The sequence below is a fragment of the Meleagris gallopavo genome, chromosome 3 (assembly GCF_905368555.1).
Source record: "Meleagris gallopavo chromosome 3, MGAL_WU_HG_1.1, whole genome shotgun sequence".
Classification (NCBI taxonomy): domain Eukaryota; kingdom Metazoa; phylum Chordata; class Aves; order Galliformes; family Phasianidae; genus Meleagris; species Meleagris gallopavo.
Window position 1 is genome coordinate 79,477,145 of NC_139406.1, and position 21,772 is coordinate 79,498,916.

Below are 21,772 nucleotides of genomic sequence, written 5' to 3' on the forward strand. Positions count from 1 at the left end.
TAATAAGCAGGAAATGGAATTCTTTTGCTGAAAAGAAAATCTGAATTTCAACTCTGTTCCCTTTTAGCAAAGGAAAAGAAGTCAGTAAGAAACCTTCAGCATCGAAGATAAGAATGGTCGAGTATAGGGAAAAACAAGTCTGGATGAAAACTAATTTTATTATAAATTAAAAATTACTAACACTATAAGTCAAAATTTCAGGGTTTCATAAAATTTAAGTAATTTATTTAACTTTAGTCTATACTGTAGAAGACCAGTGTTCATGCCAAAAAAATACAATGGTTATAATTGTACTCTGATACATTTCAAATGGAAAGCTTTCTGCAGACATAATTTTGGCTTCAAGACTGGAACACTTTCTTGGCATTGAAAGGGCATTTGATTCATCGGGTGTTTCACAATGTATCACTAAAAAGACCTGGTGAGCAGCCAGTTCCCTATAGGGTAATTTTTCCATCCAGATGCAAGTGCTATCAGAGGCCCTCGTCAGCTAAACTAATTATGATCTTGCATTTGCTGATGCCTGCTCACTCTAACATTCGACATCCTCTATTAATCATCAATACAAGGAAAATGAATGAAACGTAAAGAAATGAGGGCTGGTAAGCTGCACAGCCATAAAAATCTGAAATGAGTGCAATAATTTAACAAGATTGGGGAAATGTTTTTAGTGAGCACAAAGTCAGGCTAACAATTGCCCTTTTAAACCAAGAACACAATTTCATTAGTACAGCAGGTTGTGATACTTTAAGGTGATACAATAAAATCTAGACTGTCGTCGAGATAATCTCTCTCTCACCCTCTTACATCATCTCCTACTTTGTCTCTTAAATCAGAAGCAGCAATGCACTACTATTTCTCCATTTGGGTAAGGGGAGAACTGATTAGTAGCCGATATGCTTCAGCCAACATCGAACACTGTGTATTCGAGACAGCATCCACTGGGAAGGTGCCTTCACCTCCCAGTAAACTGGAGCTCCCAGCGCTGTTTGTGGTTGCATACCCCAGCAAAACTTCACCTGGCTTCTGAAATATTTTCCTTCAGAGCACAATGAAAGATTCACTAAACTAACCCCAGTTTGGTCCATTTGAAAGGCGAGAAGTTTCCAAGCGGAAATGACTGTATATGGCCAGGATTCAGATACAACTGCGTAACTGTTCCTTTCCATTCCTACTTTTTGTCTCTCAGCCTATGGTTTCTTGGTGTGGTATATTAGACAAGTAGAGTGTTAATCTGAGTAAGTCTTTCCACCCTTTCATTTCTGTTTGCTTTAGTTGAGCTTTGGAAATAGCCTCTACAAAGTCATGGAAGACTTTTAAAATACAGAGAAGGTAGTTTAGGGCTTATGCTCTGTATTCACATACACCTGAATGGTGACGGAAGGAGACTGAAATCCTCACTGAACCATATGGAACTAGTATATGTTTAAAACACTGAGAAAAGTACTTCCATTTTCATGTTTGGTTTTTTAGAGAAGACATTTCATTCATTTTAGAGAAACATTTCATGGGTTTCAGTTGCAATGAAATAATGCTGACAAGAAGCTACAAATTATCAAAAAAATACCAGTGCACCAAAATACAAAGGTACATATTATATAGATATATATAGATACATAGATATAGATCTCTATATAGACATATAGATATACATAGATACATAGATATACACCAAAACTGAGAGACACTTCCCTACATTTAACATAGATTTACCTTTCTTCACCTTCCTAGTCTCTTATCATTCTGTTATTTAAAGACTGTACAGGAAAATGAACAATCATTTTGAATCTCAGCTAAACTGTTCCAATTGTTATACATACTAATGAATTAAAAAAAAAAACAAGTAACCTCTGGAAAAAATAAATGCTGGTACTTCGGTGGGCTTTTCTGTTTGTTTGTTTCTTTGTTTTTAAACAGCTTTTTATAATGGGGATGTGTTGCTTTAAAGTGGATTTCCTGAGTGAAAAGGACTGGGGCAGAATCAGAGTATATTCTTGGCTCCCAAATCCCATTAACTAGAAAACTGACCTGCTTGTCAAGTATGTACCTGAGACACGTTGATCATCCCTCCAAGAAAAAATGGAAAAAACGGAAGCTCTTTTTAAAAACCTAAAATGCTCCTAGTTCTCTTCTCCTAACCTATTATAGTTTTCTTAAAAAAAAAAAAAAAAAAAAAAAAAGTTTGTCCTTCACTTTCCATTAAGAGAAATCATGTTCTCAATCATGTTATTAGCAAACAGGAGTTATCTGAGTAGTTATTTTTTTGTCCTGGAAGTTAGTGATGACATTTCTACTTCATGAGTGTCTGTTTGGCTTTGCATATTCAGCTTTTATGTTAGTCAAGAACAACAGCCAATACTGCTAGTATTTTGGGATAGTCTCACAAAGGAGCAGACATTTGAGCTCCAATTCAGCAAAATTTGAACAACACCAACAGACCACAGCCTCAATAAAACCCAGGCATATGCTCAAGAGCTGCACTCTGAACAAACCCTGTCCAACATTTTAAAGAAATACGGAACCCTTTGTTCATTTTCAAACACGAACAGACTTATCATAATTGAAGAATCTCTTAAGATCAGCTCAGAAATGGTAAATCAATGTAACTAATCATGGGAAGGCTTGAGCCACAGTCTCCCATTCAGTGCCACAAGCACTAACAGGAGGTATCAATGAAAATTTCCCATATATCTTTGGAAGAAAAGTCTGAAGAATGTAAGTAACTAAAATATGCATCTACTAAGTCAAGCCTTAATCATCTGGAGCCTTGTAACCACTACATTACAATCACAAATCCTGAAGGGGCCAGTGCAGTTTCTGTATTTCCATTCCAACTCCTGAGTTTGGGCATTTAACGTCACTGTTGTCTCAAATCACACTGGGCTGAAACTTGGCACATGCTTTTCTCAGCCCAGATGTAACCTTTCTTTATTGTTGTTGTTTTTGTACTGAAAACTTTATTTAAATCAGTTCAGCTGTTTATAATTTGGAGATCTGCCAAAATTGAGGTGGGAATAGTGAGAGTGGATAGGGGAATTTCAAATTCTTCATATAACGTTGGGAGAAATAAGTATGTGTACATTTTAATATTATAGCACAGCAACAAGTGGATTATTATTTTTATATAATTAAGCTAGGAAAGTTTGTAACTATTCACTGAACAAGCATTACAGATCTCTCTACTGTTTTCCCGTAGTAAGAACCATACTGAAGCATGTAATTGTATAACAACCCTTGATATGCAGAGTATTTACTCACATTTTGTATGGTTTCATATCTTGACCATTTCTAATTGAACAAATCTGAAACCTGGTATACACATCATCAGGTTTGAATGGGTAATTTCTTTTTTTTTAACTCCTTAAATGGTTTTCAATAATTTAAACAAGAGAATTACTAGTGATTTTTGCTAGCCAGTAAAACAACAGAGAGTACTGTAAGAAGTTATTCATTTAGGTATACTGACAGTATCAGGCCCTTGTTTTTCATTTTAAAAAACCAACAACAACATCATTTAGATTTTAAAGATGATGTCTCACATTTTATACAATTTCAAATTTTGTAGCCATGCAGAAGTGTCATTACTCTACAGTAACAGGCAAATACTTAAAACACAGTGTACTTTCAGATAGTATTTTAACAGAACTTCATTTAGAAAAATACATATTGTAAACGCACAGCCAAAGACGCTACTCAAAAATGGTGGCTTTTTAGAAAGCCAGACTAATTGAGGGTGCTTGACTTCTTCTAGTTCCAAATACATCCTCTTTTCAAAATTTCTGCCAGAAGATACTTTTATAAACTCAAATAGGCTCCACAGGCATCAGCCAAGCATTTTTCCTTGATTTTGGACACAACAAAACTTGTCTTTTTGCTGATTAGTTTCACTTCCCTATCACAAAATAATGATAGGACAGCGAAGCCTGGATGGATCTTTTGACCATCTTTGGCTTTTCTTCTGTGACAAAAATGGAGAACATTCTAACCACAGGTCCAGAATATATCCAGTGCAGATGTCATAAAATCACAGAATAGCTTGGGTTGCAAGGGAACCTTAAAGACCAGCTAGTTCCAACCTCTCACCATGCACAGGGGGCTGGAACTAGAGGATCTTCCAGTAGATGAGGCTGCCCAGGGCCACATCCAATCTGGCCTTGAACACCTCCAGGGATGGGGCACTCACAGCTTCTCTGGGCAGCGTGTGCCACTGCCTAACTACCCTCTGAGTAAAGAATTTCCTCCTAACATCCAGCCTAAATCCCCCATTTTTTAGTTTAAAAACACTCCCTCTTGTCTGATAAATGTTAACAAGGATAAGCATATGCCTGATCTATTTCCACAGACAAGGCTGTGGCCTCACAGGCCTCAATGAAAGCAGGGCTAAGCACTGGCTCTACATGCACTCTGGCCACAAGGAGGTCAGGAGGGAAGCACCAGGAAGCCTGAACAGCTATGGTTCAGTGTAAAGCAGGTGATCCTCCAGGTTGGAGACCAGCTTTAAGCAGATGGCATCTGATCTGTAATGGCCGTGAGGTTCAGAGAACAGGCACTCGCAGTTTCATCGTGTTTGCACTGCTGTGATTATTTTGGAATTTTTTTTTCACAACCACTGGATCTTTCCAGGTTTTGTCCACTACATGCCCTTATAAGAGGCAGTTGTGAATTCTCTATGCTTTGGAAAGGCTGAGATTAACTGAAGAACTGGGCAGGAACGCAGCATCTAGATGCTGGACTAAGTGCTACTTTCTTCAGTTTAGAAAGAGAAAAGAAACTTTTAGCCCTCCTTTTTTTTTGGCTGCAGAGCCATTCAGACCTTTCTGAATGTGTTTCATCAAAACGGCTTTCACTCTTAACTATGAAAATAGCCACAACTATGTCCCTGTAAAGTTTCACATTTTAAAAGTTCAGTTGCTTCTGCTGTAATTTCGTCTAAATTAAAAATAAAGTCAATGGGCTTTCTTCCCTTCATAGCTTGGAAAGCTTTCAGGAATAGACGAGATACTTTTAAGCCTCAAAGTGTAAGTTGTCAGAAAAAAATGAAATGCATAAGGCAGAGTGTTAAAGTGAATCTTGTTTTCAACCTCAGCGGTGAGTTAAAAGATGCCTCTTGAAGTCAATTTAATATGCCAAATCCAAAGTCTTCATCTAAAAAATTTTCAAGAACAATCACATTAGAGAATTGCACTTGAAAGACACATAAGAAGGAGGTTAGGAAAGGCAAGGTAGAAAAAAACAGTAATGCCAAGAGGAAAGTTAAAATTACACACCTTGTTCACATAAAAACTTTAATGCTATATTGTAACAGCATCTTTTATGATATATGCTGCATCACAAAATTTTAATGACAGGAATCAGGGGGTTTTTAAAGAGTGAAAAAAACCTGTAAATTAAATATTATTACTAGCTCAGCCTTTCAGAATTCTAAACCCGATCCCTTAGGGAGAGTAAATATTTATTGCACATGTAAACTGCTATTTTTTTTATTTTTTATTTTTAATCAGGAACAAAAATGCAGATGAGTAGTTTTTGTCCCAGCTTTCCTAGCATTTCCCTGTAGTCTGTAAAGCTGCCTCAGAGACAGGGGCACTTCACTAACAAAAAAAAAAAAAAAAAAAAAAAAAAAACCACAAAAAAAAAAAAAAACACACAAAAAAAACCCCAACAACACAGACACTGAACTCCGATCTCTTCGGCTTACTAAGAATGCAGAATTTTGTAAAATATTTGTTAAGGATGTCATGATTGCTACCAAGTTAAACAACTGTCTAATCAAAATGAATAATTAAATTTAAAATAAGAACTACACAGGTTTGCAAAGAGATCATAAAATCAGTTGTTATTGAATCTCTTCACCATTAATTCCTCTCTCAAGCTATGGAACACCCAACCTTTGCCTCTGAGCTAGACCTTCAGACAGAACTGAAGGTCCCCAGGCAGGAATTCACCATCTTTTGAATCACATAAGTGATCACAGTGCACTTTTCAATGAAATGTCCTTGTGGTATTCATTTTCCCTCATTTGAGCTCTTCTCTGCACAAAGTATGCACTCTGCAATGCATCTCCTTTTTAATTCATACAGGGATGGAGGGTAATTTCAGTTTCCTCCTCATGATCTGCAGTGGGAAAAATATGAAACATTAAAACCTTCTGTGCAGTTGTTGGTGATTGATGTGTAAGCATTATATGTGAAAATTATATGTAATAATTTGCTGGTCCAAATGCATACACAGGCCAAATAACTGAGCTTGAGATGTTTGTAACAAACACTGAGAAATATTTTCTGGTGGAACTACATGTTAATCCGGTACTCAGAGAGTTAACTATTTACTTGATTGTTCTATGCAAAGCATGACTTTTTGGATAGCAGTTTCCTTCAACAGCTTTTTATTAAATATAATACTTTGCCAAGGCCTGATCCTGGAACTGACACAAGCTGATCATCTCTAAAACCCTTGCAGTGCCTTAAACACCAGCAACCGCAGTTTGACTCAATCTCACTCCTGCTGCATTTTGCGACTGACTACCAGCACGACAACCCAGACCTCCAAGAAGCCAAACCGAAAATGAATTTGTCAAGTTTTATTCGCCCTAATACTACATTTAAAAAAAAAAAAAAAAGCAAAAACCATCATCTAGCAATTCATTATCAATAATGATGACATTTTGCAATAGCCAAAACCTATTCAAGAGGAATAGAAATTCTGTCTCCCATAGCTCACTGAGTCAATTACATAGGAAAGTACTGTAATGGGCCGTGCCCCGTCAAACGCTCACGTACTCGGCTTCCTTCTCAATTACCAACTTGTCTGCATTGCCATCTGTAAAAACGAACACATACCTTGTGCTGCCAGTTTCTGCTCTTGCACTTCCATTAGTGGAACTGGCTGCAGCTGCTCGAGAAGAAAGCCCCGATTGTCTTTGTTTTCCCAAAACGCAGCACCATTTTTCTCCTCTCCTTGTGCCTATCGACGCAAGGAATGCATTATCTATGCTGAGGTGTGCTCACAAGTACTGAAACTACAGGCTACCTAATTTCTGTCCTGCTTTCTCTTTGCAATTTACCACCTAACACACAGCAAAAAAGCTGACAGCATCTTCAGTAATATTAAGATGTTACTAACGTGACGGGTTCAATCAGCTTGTTTTAGGAACTGTAGTAAAACTTGCTCAGTTTCTGGCTGAGCTTCTTCCCACATTTTAAATCAAGTTGATCACTGGAGCAGCAATTTAGAACAGAACTTACACAAAGCAACCAAAAATAAGATCAGCAAGAGAAGTCGAATTTAGGAATAATAGCATTCCTTACAAAAAAGAAAGAGCTGAGGTAAATGGAATAGTGTGAGTAGGCTGGACAGAGGGAGCCTGGTTCGGGAACTGTGATCCCTGCCTGTAAACAACACAAACTTTCCTCCACTAGCACTTGCAGAAACAGACTCGTGTAGCAGACTCTGAGTGGCTGCCTGAAAAACCAGCACCCGTTCCCACAGACCGCTGCTGCTCTCGGCACGGTGTGTGCTTCCCAAGGAGCCGCGCTGCTGTTAGCGAACAAACCTACAAATGTCATTATGAGTCTCTTGAATTTTCTAAATTACAAACACTGCAACATATTCAAAATTAGACTGCTCTTCTTCTCGTCGGTAACTGCACAGAAACAGTATCCTCGTAACAGCCCTAAGCACGCTGAAAGAGACATCGAGAAAACTGGAAACGCTTCTGACTGTTTCATTTCTTGGCACAAGGCGAAAATATCCAAGCCCTGCTGTCTCCAATAGAGAATCTAAATCAATAGTTAGACTTTGTTACAAACAGACTCACTTTCTGAGATAAAGAGCCAGTTGTGAAGGTGCCTAAACACAGAATTAGGTGCTTAAGTTTAGGCACCGATACTGGAGGATTTATGTTTAAGAAGGCACCCCAAGTATCCCTGCTTTCATGAAGTAATCTCACCCATCAAACAAGCAGATAAAAATGGAGCAAAGATACGTCCATATTTCCTTAAACACCCCCCGACTTTGACATGGTAGAAGAACCAGACAGCATTTGCAGATCTCAGCTAAGAGCCAACATGTAACTCTACATATGATAGTAATTGAGGGTCCCAATCCCGCAAGTGCTCTGCTGTACGAATGAGCACAAAGCTGCTGGAGTTCTCAGTTTCTGGCATCTGTTCCCACTTCCATAGAAATCAGATGGGCAAAATTAAGGTTTGAGGGGAAAAAAAATCACAGACATTTAAAAAACATTCCCTGACCTTATTAAAGTCCACGTGATCTCTATTTATATAGAAAATGGCTCAGAAAGCCAGCAGCTGAGAGGAGGAACTCTCATTTGTAGATTTTGGCTGAGAGCTGCCAAAATCAGCAGGGGAAAGGCTCCTTAGGGGTAAAAATTTCAAAAGCCATTAAGTGTCTTAGAAGCCTCAGTCCCACTGACTTTTGATCACCTACATCCTCCCAGATTTGCACCCCCAATCTGGAAATTACTCTGGAAGAACAATTTCTATTTCCAAGTTACAAAATGAGGATCTAAAGTTTTAATAGAAGTGTTCAGTACTCGGAGAGGAAATGTCAATTAGGTGTCTTTTTCTTGGTGAAAACCAGTGTGGTTCATTTACCTGTTACTCATACTTAAAAAAAAATCCCCTTAGGACCATTTATTTTAATTAAAGAAGCAATATGACAAGAAAATGTTTCATATGGGCAGCTGTATCTTACACACTTCTTCAGGAACTGAAGTAACTATAATTTGAGTCTCACACAGTCCCCTGGAGAAAACTGTTACTAGGAAGGGATACAAAGCTGATCCAAATGTCCACCTATTATGTTCAGCAGGCTTATGACTGCCCTCTTACTGCAGATCTCAACGTGCTGTTGCTAGAATGGCTTCCATTCAGAAAAATCAGCATTTGCCAACCCGTACCACACAATTACCATAGCTATTTCCTATTGTAAGCTTAGGGAGAAACTGTGGTATCCCAGATACCACGGTGTGGTAAATATTGAAAAGCAGTGGCCTTTTTATAATGGACATTTTCATCTAATCCAATCCGTTTCAAACACTCCCAGATAACAAGACAATAAGGCTGAGGCTCAGTCTAAGTGGTTGGTTCGAACACAATGATCTTATTCTCTCCTGTGATCCCACTATTGGCAGAAATAATACTTGATGGCTTCCTTTTTGATAGCCTTAGGAAGTAGGAATGGACCAGAGCAGTGATCAACTCTACAGCATTACAGGGCGGTAAAAGGATATTCTGGGAAAAGAAAAAAAAAATGTGGAAAAAAAACCCCAGGAAGTTCCCTTGCAGAGAAGTAACATGTGCTATCAGTAATTTTTACATATCTCTATTTTTAAAAGTTGGCCCAATTGAAAGTGCCAGCAGCCTCCTGGGCTGCATCTTTCCTCTTAGCTGAGCACTGGGTCCAGTGCTGGGCTCCTCAGGGCAAGAGAGACAGGGACATCCTGGGGAGAATCCAGTGAAGGGATACAAATATGACTACATGGCTATCAGTCCCACCACAAGGAGGGGCTGACAGAGCTGGGTCTGATAAGCCTGATAAAGAGAAGGCTCAGGGGGTCTGGGCAAACTGATCTAGTTGTGGATGTCCCTGTTCACTGCAAGGGAGTTAGAATCTATGACTTTTAAAGGTCCCTTCCAACTCTAAGGATTCTATGATTCTACGATCTTACCCGCCTGAACCAATCAACATATGATGGGGAGAGTAATGAGTGAGCCAGACTCTTCCCAGTGACGGGGCAAGAATCAAAGGCACAAACTGAAATGTGGGAAATCCCATTTGGACACAACAAAAAAAGCCTTCCTACTGTGAGAGGTTGAACACAGAAGCAGGTTGCCCTGTATATAGCCTTCAAATAAATAAATCCACTCTTCAATAAACCCTGGAGATAGTCAAAGCACAGTGGAATGCAGGCCTGAGCACCCTGCTCTGAGCAGTGGATTTGGCCTAGGTGATCTCCAGAGCTCCTTTCATCTTCAGTGATCCTGTGAAGCTGATGAACTACATGAAATTGAACTATACTGCCTACTGATCCTTTCTTCAACCAATATTTTCTTCAGTGAGCTGCCGCAGACTGTTTGTGACTTATGTGGAGTATTAATTTCTATCCACTTCAGCCTTAATTCCTATTCATTTGTCTTGAAAAATATTTAAAACTTCATGTCTATAAATGCATTAATTAAAATAGAACAGCATCCAGACTGAATGTTACAGATTTCAATCTGTAAAAGTATACAACTACTAAAAATGAAGATACTTACTTATAAATTCCACAGTAAATAATTTCAAAACGTTCTGTAGAAACTGAGTAAAGTATCTAAGGATGGTTTTGCAAAAAATATTCTCTGCCTACTCTCCTATTGAGATCATAATGACTACTTGTAAATGAGATTCAATATAGGGTGTTGTGTAGTTTTCCTTAAAAATACCATTAAGATGAGAATAGAACAAGTGTTCTATATTTTGGAGACATTTCTCCTTAAATAGTGTTTATGTACTGCAAGCATCCCTTCCATAAACAAACCAGGTCTTTGGAACAAGTGAACACAATCTCTGAAGAATCTTTACCAGCTTCTATTTCTGGTACATGATGCACTGCAAATTTTAGGCCAACATGGGCATATGGTCTCCTAGTTTGATAGGAAACATTTCATGGAATTCAAGACAGAGCCACAGCATAATGACTGAAGACCTTAAAATCTGTGATATAATGCAAGGTTCAAAAGAAAAGAAAAAAAAAAAAGGTAAACAAAAGAAAAATAAGTGTTTCCTGATAAAATGCTAGAAGCAGCAGCATGCAAAAATACAAGGAAGAGGAAAGACATTGTAACTGGTCAGGATAAAGGAATACTCTGAATCCCTTTCTAATCAAGCTTAACCTCATTACTCATTAATTTAAACATCCTACCTATGTCTTATACTCTTTTTTTTTTTTTTTTTTTTTTTTTTTTTTTTTTTTTTTTTTTTGAGAATCACCCAGTAAGGAAATCAATTTATTTTCAAAACAAGTAATAAACAGTATTTATCTTAATAGCTTTCATGCAAGATTTTCTGTGTTGGCCATTCTAAAAGCTTGTATGCCTTCTGTACTTTTTGTACTCATGCACATCAGCTCAGACTGAATGCTCTAACTGCACAGCAGCAAATTCAACATCCCTAGACTAATTTCTATCTTACCTTGAAAAAATTGGTACTTAAATTGCTTAAGACACCAGCTTCAAAATCTGCATTGTCATAATCACTCCTTTCCACCTACAGATTTCATTTCTCTGAAGCAATTACTCCTATTGCAAGTGATGGGGTGAATTTACTGCTGGGGCAGTCAGCCTTGTTAAGTGGTATGCACTTGCCAACAGTAGTATGAGAGCAAAATATAACTTAGCAGGGATTTCCATCCTAAGTTCTGCATTCTGAAGAAGAGATGCACCCACCCTGCCACATACTCAGTTTTATTAGTTCAGAGTGTGGCAGACAACTGGAAAATGGCATTCGAGCAATGAAGCAACAAGCTGGAACAAAAGGCACAGTGAAATCTATCCCACAACTCCTCAGTTAACTTATTTGTCACAACCTTTGGAGGCCTCTTAAATGAACCTAAATGCACAGTAACACCTTGTAAAACAAACTGCCAGCTTCCCTTTGCAAGTGGCATCAGCTCAATTGCCCCACAGCTTTCCTTGTGGGCAGCTGTGGCCGCACCTACCCTGTAACTGGAAAGGCAAAGACCATGCTGTTGCCTCAAAGTTATCACTGTGATTGTGCAGGGCACGACAGGAGCTCAAAGACAAGCTGATTTAGTCTGTTCTACTGATCAACACATCAGATTCTGCTGTGAAATAAGAAACAATAGGAAACAGTTTTCCTTCTACATTCCTTCTATTGCTTGTATCACAATTCATCTGATTTTAGCAAGACTTCAGAGGCCCATGTACACAACCCCGAAATAAAAAGAAACCTCTACATTTAAACATGCACTATGAAATCATAGCTGCTACTGGTTAACAGGCTATACTCAAAGCCATTTCTGCTTTGCTGGCAGAACAAGAACCTTGACACGCTTAAGAATTCATTTTTCAGTTTAATTCAGGTTTTCCTTAACAGTCAATGTCAAGTTGTTTTCCCTCTTTTTCTTTATCGCCTAGTGGAATCTTTAGAAGTGAAAAGAAAAAAGATATACACCAAAGAAGAGCACTTTATAATGACACAACTTCCTCTAGGAGAAGAAAAAAAAATCTTCCATTTCATCAGCATCTTTGCCAAAGTCTCTCTTTGAGAAACTGTAAAGACAAGGGGGCTTTATTTCCCACTGATATTTTATAGGAAACATTTTTTGGTTCTGTGTCATGGACTAGGATTTCACACCTTAGTGGCAAGTCATATGGAAATGCACATGGCTGTGGAAACTTCATGGCTGTGAAACCCTGATAGTAAAATCAGCAGGAAGATGAGGAAGGTGTGGGGAACACTGAATGACTAATGCGGTAACAAACCCTGGACCCATTGAGGAGGTTTTGGGATGGCTGCCAATGCTACCTGCCTATGACCAGTATCCTGGACCCGCTGAAGAAGACTTTAAATCCAGGCATGACACACAGGGAATAGTGCTCTTTTGAATAATGCCAAAATATGTAAGTGGATGTGAAATGTACGTATTTTTATAAGAAGAGATCTTTTCAAAACCAGGTCACAGTTACCAATGAGTTATATGAGTTACACCTCTGAGAAAAAAAAATCCTAGAAGATAAATAACAGGCCCTGTTTCCTTTATTAATAGCAAGCTGAGTTAATGAGAGAAAAACTTTCAGAAGTTATTACAGTGCAGTGCAAAGCTAAGCATCTTAGCTATGACATACAACAAATCTGTGTTTTGCAGCTAGCTATTCCTATGCCAAATCAAAGAGCAAATACTTTCCCATTTCAATGCACCACAACTGCATGAAGCACAAGGGCAGCAAGAGGTGGTAGAAACTAGTAGAAGTCTACAGAACTAGTAATGATCTGATGCACACCTGTTTTATACAACAACAACAAATACAAAAAACTGGCTGCACTGAGCTTCTCTTTTGCTGTTCTAAGGTTAGTTTTTGGCTGATTTAATTATGGAATTGCCATTACCTCTGGAGGCCTGGCACATGTGTGGCACAGCTAGGGCAGACACAGGAAACAAACCCTTAAGATGGTCAGTGTACTTTTGTGTTTCAGGATCAATAGCACTAGTGCTGCAGTACAAACCACATGCACAGCTAGGGCAGAGACTCCTACTATATTTCAGTGATTAATGGCCTCAGAATGAAATACAAGTTTCCCACCGAATGTTGCAATCTCACTACAAATCTGGCCTTGTCTGCTATCTACTGCCTGAGTGTTTGGAGTACTGAAAGCTCAGCACTACTCAGACCACCAGAGCCAGGTACCAGGCAGTCAGAACCCACCTCACAGCTGGTGCAGGCTGGGCTGTAGCACCCAGTTGCAGTCACTAGAGGGTACTGCGAGGGCACCAAAATGGTCACGCTCCCAAGGCAGGGAACAAATGAAAAAAATGGGAAACCCGACCAGTGGGAGCTTCACTCAACAACAGCAAATAGCTGTTTTCATATTAGATCTGCTTTAAAAATGCCAAATCTTCATCTCCACTTTAAGCAGGAAGTACTGGCACTCAGAGCGACACATGCTACCAATAAGCCAAGCAACTCATGCCTTTATGGTTCATTTTTAACACAGTGCAATCTGTGGCTCATGAGTCACATAGCCCATTCTTACGCAAAAGGCCGAAAAGCTACAAAGAGAACAGCAAGAATGGAATTCCTATGGTTTCAGCAGTGGTTACTCACAGGAGGCAAGATGGGGATTCTCTTACTTATGAACAGTACCACATGAGACTAAGGGATATATAAGCAGTAAGGTAGTACAAAAAGGAGAGGAAGACAGTCCGAACTTGATGCAGAGGCAACAGTATTAATCAGTGAATAAATAGAAAAATTGAAGCTACACTCAATCATCCCTAGAACAAATCTTAACCACTATTTCTCTGAGTTCATCCAATAAACAGTGCTTTCTGTATAGTGTAAATAACTGCCAGGAAACCTTCCGCACATTTTTCAATATTCTGCTGTTTTTTAAACATATAACCCTTTTCATGCACAAATATCCCTTAATGTGTCTGATGAGATTCTGTGCTTTGCACAGAGTATAGCAAAAGGGGATGCTGGGTGATGGTCATGTTATCCTCTAAATTCGACCAGATTTCAGTAATAATTCTGATAAACAGTGCACTCCAGACTTCATTGCCCATCTTTCTTCTTCCATTGCTTACATCGGCAAACCAGCTCATAGGAAAATAGGAAGAAAATGTATGTGCAGTATGCAGCACAATGAGCAAAAGTGAACAAATAATAGCATACTTGGGAATATCAAGCAAAAATGTTAACATTAACTATGGTTTACTTTTCACTCTATTTAAATACAAAAAAAAATTAAGTAAGAAGTTTCTGTATTTTAGACTCAGCCAATTTGGGCCACACTGAATGTTAAATAAACTATTATTTAATCAAATACAGGCATATTAGTCTCACTCCTGCTGACAACTTCAATTAGAATATTTTTGCTTCGTACAAAAAAAGAGAAAAAAAAGTCCATGATCTTTAAACTACTATGGCTTCTGCACAACATCTGGTTACAATTTTTTATATATTCAACCATCAAACTTCTATCTTCACAAAATAGTTTACTTGAGATTTGTTTTAATTATCCTGCATTGCAAGCTTCATATGGCTTTGAGAAGGGGGTGAAAGGATCGCTCATGAAGCAGACAGATGCAAACTGGAAAGGACTGTACACTGAAAGATGTTTTTGAAACAATTTTTTAAAAATGATAAAAACCTTTCTTTCACTGCCAGCAAACAAGTGCTACTTTAACTGCTTCATTACACAATACTTCTTAGGTTGTTCATTAGCGATTTTCATTTTTTTGTTGGATTCAAGGATTAAGGTAATCTTTACTAGCACTTTCATTGGAGCCATGCAAGTTTCAAATATGTCTTTTTCCTTTTTCCTGCCAATGCCACAGTGGGAACACTGCATCTGAAAAACTGCTAGTTTAAAACAGAAAACTTAGCGAAGAAAGCATCTGAATGTGATAAAGTAGAAATAAAAATGAATTTTATGGCAGCACGGGAAGGCCTTGCTCCTACAAAAAAAGAAAAAAAAAGAAAAAAAAAGAAAAAAAAAAAAAGCTGTGCTGAATTTTAAGTATGGGAGAGATCTAATTTATTTTCATAAGCCTATTCACCTGTGTAAAGTTAAGCCCATCCATAAGCTTTTGTAAGATTGGACCTAGGACAAAAATTAAGAGAATGCCTGGGGTTCTGGTTTTATTTAATGCCAGAGGCTCAGTCAGCCAAAGGGACATAACTGTGGGTTTCTTGAACAGCTCTTTGGGTGCTATACCAAATCAATGAGTCATCACTACAGATAGAAGGTGTCTGTCTTTACATGGTGGAATCACTGCAAACCTTAAAGGATATGAAACTCCTTATTCATTAATTTGCATTACATATATGGATTAATGGCACAGCGATATGGAAAGTTATTATTTATTTTATGAGGTAACTGCTTTGAAATCCAGCAAATGTAACTCCTTTTCCTGTTTTTCAGTCAGTCAGCACCCATCATTCTGAGATAGGATATTCATGGAAACTTCAGGGGGTTTTTTTGTGTTTTTTTCCCCCCTCCCTGGAGCTTCTTTCTATTGCAAAAGCATGGATTAGTCTACACAAGGAATGTTATTTTTTAGGATTTTTGTTTCCTTTAGATGCTCCAGTGAAGCCAGCAGAAGACATAGCTGGAAAAACACAGCATGCGTCCAGGGTCTATCTATGCAGATGAGCTTCAATGGCCCGAGTCTCAAACAGAAACAAACCTCTGTGAGTTTGGTACAGATACTGGAACAATATACACAGCTTCTTTTTTTTGATTTTGGAATGATGAAACTTCATTCATGTACTAAGAGGGTTCAAAGAAACAACTTGACTTTAGTTCTAGGAGATATTCTGGGATTAAAGCCACGACAGAGTCATGTCTATGTAAAAGTGACCACCAGCCCAACACACACACACAAAACCACCAAAATTTTTCAATCCGTGGCCAAACACATCAAAATAAGACTAACCCCTGGAGTCTACTTAATTAGTCAGAATGACCTTCGAGCTTTAGGTTGAGCCCTGCTTTCACTATGGCTGTAAGAACTGCTAGAACGGTTTCCCTCGATTACAATAATGTTTGACGCTGCTTGCAACCAGAAAATGTGCACGAACACAAAACTCTACCAACTGCTGATACAAAGACACACACAGTACTGTGATGGAGAGACAGTTTTACCTTACGTCAAACAGTTTTTCATCCTCATTTTCAAAATCTAGTGGCTGCACAGAGGTAGCTGAGACACCAGTAATGTGAGTGTCCCCCTCTATTACAGCTGCAATCTCAGTATATCAGCAAAAGGACTTACTGGGGTTGTGCGGATTAAGGAGAGGAAACATGAATTGCTACTGTCCTCAGTGACACAACCTGTGAACAAAGGGCTTCAGTATCCCCTGCCATCTTTTATTTCATGTATGAAGAGCACAAACGTGACTGAGAACAAAAGGAGGCAGCTGGTGAAGTGATCTTTTGCATATGTACCCCCTCAATACGCAATTCCAATCTACAATCAAAAGGTACATTTTTAGCGTGGTGGAAATTTAGACACATGATTTTGATTAATGTTAATGCAAGTCGTGTGGCCAAATCCCTTTATGCTACTTTGGGAGTTTATTCCAAAATTGAAATATCATTAAGGTTGCAACATAAACCAAATAAGGCTAGGAAATGACACTTCATTAGTAACCTACTCATTATGAGTAGGTAACCTGTTGCAATGTTGTGTTACTATAATAAAGTGACTCAGGTGTTTATATACCACCACTGTCAACTGACTAGAAAAATAAGGTAAAGACATCCAGACACACTAAAAAATGGTTATTTTCTACAGCTAGATACGTAACTGCTTTTGAATATCTAGCTGCGGTATTGAAAGGGAAGACTTTGAGACCTCTTCCAAGAGGTACTTGAAGACTGGCACATTTGTTATCTTCATAAATTCATACTTATGAGCAGACATGCATAATACAAGATAATATAAAGGAAAAGAGGAGCTGAAGGGACCAGGAATGCAGACTGAGTTTATGTTTAGGCAAGCTGATAGGAAAATATAAACAATGAAAATACAGGTTTTGATTTTCCCTCTTTCATTTAGGTATACTCCAGATCTTATATCTATGAATATTGAATGCGTAGTGAGGAACTCAATAGTGAGAAAGAGGATCCTGTATGGGAGCAGGTCCTCTGTCCTCAAGTCACTGGTTTTGCTGATGACTGAAGGTATACTTTTATGGCCATTTTCTCTAGTTTTGTTCTTCAGAAAACTGCCACGGCAGATTTTTTTTATTTCTTGTGGTTGTTGTTTTTTATCTGCTTCTACATCATGTAAAAGGCCATGGAAAGAGGAGCTCTCTAAACTCTTCCATGGAGGCAAGAGTAGCTTTGTTACTGAAGATCAGTAATAGTTATTTAAGAAGCTAATGTCTGTAGACCATTATCTGCAAAAAACTTTTCCCATCTTTGTAGCGTCTAAGGAAGAGAGCGTCCTTGTGTCTGCACTGATGTGAATGAAGAGTGGAGGGAAAAAACAGAACAGACATGAAGAGGGTGGCTGTAGTCAGGGGGGTGTTATTCTACAGAACAAGGAGGTCTTACAGGAACAGGTGGGAAGCAGGTCTGCCTGTCTTTCCATGCCACCACCAAAAGCAAATGCAATTAAAGACCCAGCACAGAATTCAGTCCTTTATGTCAGATTCGGGATTTGCATTGGGGATCTCATGTATTTAGCACTGGCCTTCTGAATAGGAGTTATCTTGTTGCTAGTAGTAAATCATATGAAAAGATTCAAAGTTCTTAAGGACTACAAAACAAAATCTGAGAAAAAAGAACTGGTGCTTAACGGAAAACTCTTTGGGCAATGAATTGATCTTTGTTACACATCCATTCTCTATTCTGCTTGCTGTATTTCTATCAAGTTCAGAATTACATGGCACTACGATGAATATGGCTAGCAGTATGTAATCTAATTTCATAAGCACACTTGGTAGACACATGAAATGTATAAATTCACTAAAATGACCAAAGAATGAAATAGATTCTTCTCTTTTAAAAAGTGACTGAGTGCGTCTTATATAGCTAAGTTTTTTAACATTACATTACCTTTAAAAGTGGATTAGAGGAAAACTGTCTTTTTGACTTAGTACTAGAAGCAGGAGTGTGTAGAGAGCTCAGTTCATCATGTTTTTTCCCTTCTAACTTAAAGGAATGTGTGAAGTTCCTACAGCTCTTCAAAATGGCCTAGTAATTGAGCCTGGTTATGGTCTCATTAATGTGCAAGTTTCATTTGTCACCGTCTTTCTTTGTGGATTATGTGCGTTGATTCAACAAGACTTGTGACACCTGGTTTTCATTTGCTCTGTTTAGTGCCTCTTTTCTAATCAGTTTGTACGGCGTTGGTATAAGAAGCAGTCTGAAAGTAAGTGGCATTAACCTCCTGAAAATTAGTCATTTTCAGCTTTTTTATTAATACTGAACTGAATTACTTTTCCCTCTCTTTTCATGGTCTTTGCATACTTTTCTTTTAAATATGTTTAACAACATACTTGCTGCAGCTACTCATAACACAAAAGGAGCACACAAAACAATGTACGCTTAACAGGCGAGATGTAGGTCTCCATGTATGTTCATTATTACAAAAAGTAATTGATTTTAATTCATGTAAATGTAAGTGACACGGATAACACAGACAAGATTCTTTCTTGATGAACTACAATATCCTTGTTAAGTTGTACAGTTTGACAATGAGATGTTCTCATTTAATTTCCCCTCCGCCTTCATTCTTTGCTTCACTTTCTAAAATACGTATCATTTCAAATATTTCCATTCTATGTGTCACCGGCAAATGCCAAAAACAGAAAGAGAGATCTGATAAAGTATGACAAAAGTTTCACGGATAATTGCCTTCACATATCCAGTTCAGCTCTCATCTCTCCTAATTAGCCTCATTACCATACCTTAAGACAGACCAGCAGTCACTCAAATTCCCTGTTTTTTCTGTAGAAACTACTGCTGACAGGCAAATGGACAACACATGCAGTAAGTCTGTTCTAGACTATTCTTTTACATGACTAGCCTCCAGCAGAATACAAAACAATAGGTCCTCTATAAATGTATAATGGAAGTATACATAAAGTGTGTGAATATTCGATAAGTTATGGTTCCGTTCATAGCTCCACCATCACTTAAAATGATGACTATAAAAAGAATCATTCTCATACACTATCATTCTTTAGGATAGCAAAGAGATCAAAAACAGTGCTGTATTTCACTATGACTGATACCCCCCTTCAGAGCAGCCTCACTACAGTCACTGGAAAAAATCACTTGAGTATGGCAGTGTTTGAATGTATCAGCGTAGTTCTGCTTTTAGCATACCCACACTATCTCAGGAAGCTTTCTGCTTTTACAAACTATGCTCAAATGAAAACACATCATCCCACTGGCTCATATTCATTTAAAATTAGCTCAGAAAAAGCATCCACAGAAACCTGCAATAGTTCACAGAGGCACTAGAAATATTTCACTATTCAACTCTACCTGCTATCAAAACAGTAAAGTGTACAATAGGAAGACACTGAAATGCTTCACAACGTCCATTTCTTCTCCATTGTTGTTCTAGTCACACATTACATTATGTACAGACTTCAGATACATAGTACTTAGTTTTTATTTTCTCTCAGATGATTACTAATTTCACTGCCCCTAAGATCTAACAATTTGGATATCTTTTTTCTATTACTACCTCCTTCGAAGTGGTACAATTTTTAAGTGATTCGTCACATTTTCATACTGATAGTACCACCATTAAAGTAAAAAAGCATGTTTTGTAATTTTTCCTAACAGAAATTCAGCACTTGCTGTGTTGCTCACTTAAGAACTTTGGCAGCACATCATTACTGGTGTGACCTTTCTCCAGTCTGCCCCCCCAGTTCTTCAGACACAATCTTTCTAGCAATTTTATTCTTCTTTCGTACCACGCAAGTTGTGATGCGATTTCTATAGCAAAAAAAATAAAAAAAAATAATAAAAAAAAAATCAGTGAAATGGATTTTCTGCACTTGGCAGTTTGGGGAAACCAACAGTCCATTCAGCGTGACTGAAAAATACCCTGAAGGCCAATATTTACTAAGCACGGCACACACACAGGAGCCTTGTTAAAAATCCACAACAAATCTCTCATTGCAAACAAATCCAGAGGCTTGAGAACTGCTGCAACTGTTGGAGTAATGCTGATCCTGACAGCAGAAAGCTGCTTTTTTACCAGTCTAGCAGCTAGCTAGATGTCTGCTGGCTTCTCACCAAGATTTCACTATTTCAATTTCTTCTCTTCAGGATTTATTAGGTGATGAATATATAGCAATCTATCAGAGGGATAAACAGCATCAAATTAAGGTAAGGCTGACACATCTGGGCATCCAGCTCTCTGAGAACAGCAGTAAGCAGCGACAAACTGATTACTGCAAACAGCCAAATACAGCCACACGAAACTAAACTCTAGGCAGAAGTCAGACACTGTGAGGGAAAGAAATGGGTCAAAGAAGGGCTTCCAAATAACAGGAAATACTTTCAGCTTCACACATAACGCTTCAAAATGCATTTTTTTTTCCCTCCCTTTCTTTTGGAGATGTTTGTAGAAAAAAGATGCAAACACCATCTACTGGAAAAGCATAACATGAAAATGAAACACAGGGACACTGATGTGTGAAAAGGAAAGTTGCAGAGGAATGCAGTGCAAGTAGGGTAATCGAGGACGTTATGTACACATTCCACACAGTTTCAAGCATATGAGTGGGCATGCTGGAGAAGAGTAGCCTCCAAAAAAAAAAAAAAAAACCAACAACAACCCACAAAAAACCAACAACAGAAAGACCTGAGTCAGTTAAACTGCTGCTGAAGTTGGATTTTTGCACCCACCTAAGCAGCACAGCTCACACACACACAGGCTGCCCTGGTGCTGCTGAGCCAGGAGCTGAACTACAGCCCTGCAAGATGAGCTGGCACGCACACCTCCACCAGACACACAGGGCTGGAAGAGCTTTCTCAGTGATTTTCAATGCTTCAGACATTGAAGCTATTTAATTTTAAAGTACTTCACATTCCCTTTCCTATTATGGACGTAAGTACAATTAAACTCCAGAGCTTTTGTAATTATGAAGCTCTTGAAATACGTATGTAGCATTTCCCTTTTAATTATTGTGAGCCTTTAACAAATACTGCGTATTAACTTACATTTTCAGTACTTCCTGCTTTACATTTATCTTTTCCTTTCATTATTTTGAGAGTGCTTAGACTTTAACTAGGTCTATGTGTTAGGTCTATGATATCCCCGGGTTCTGAGTTGCTTCTCACTCACAGGGAAAGGAAAAACAAACAAAAAAACAATGTACAAAAAATAAAAAGAGAACAGAAAGCAGATCTTAATGCATGCTCTGTATTCATGCCCCAACAACTTATTACCCTGATTCGTTTGGTAATGTTAGCAGCAGTCATTCGTGCTTTAGTATGTCCTCTAACAAAAAACCATTCATCTCAAAAATCCTCTATAAAATGCACTGAG

General features: G+C 38.2%; 1 protein-coding gene across 9 annotated transcripts in view; it reads right to left on the reverse strand.

The window, feature by feature from the left end:
* Positions 1 to 21,772, reverse strand: part of TRPS1 (transcriptional repressor GATA binding 1) — a 211,281-nt gene that overhangs the window by 12,294 nt on the left and 177,215 nt on the right. The gene's annotated exons all lie outside the window — the stretch shown is intronic.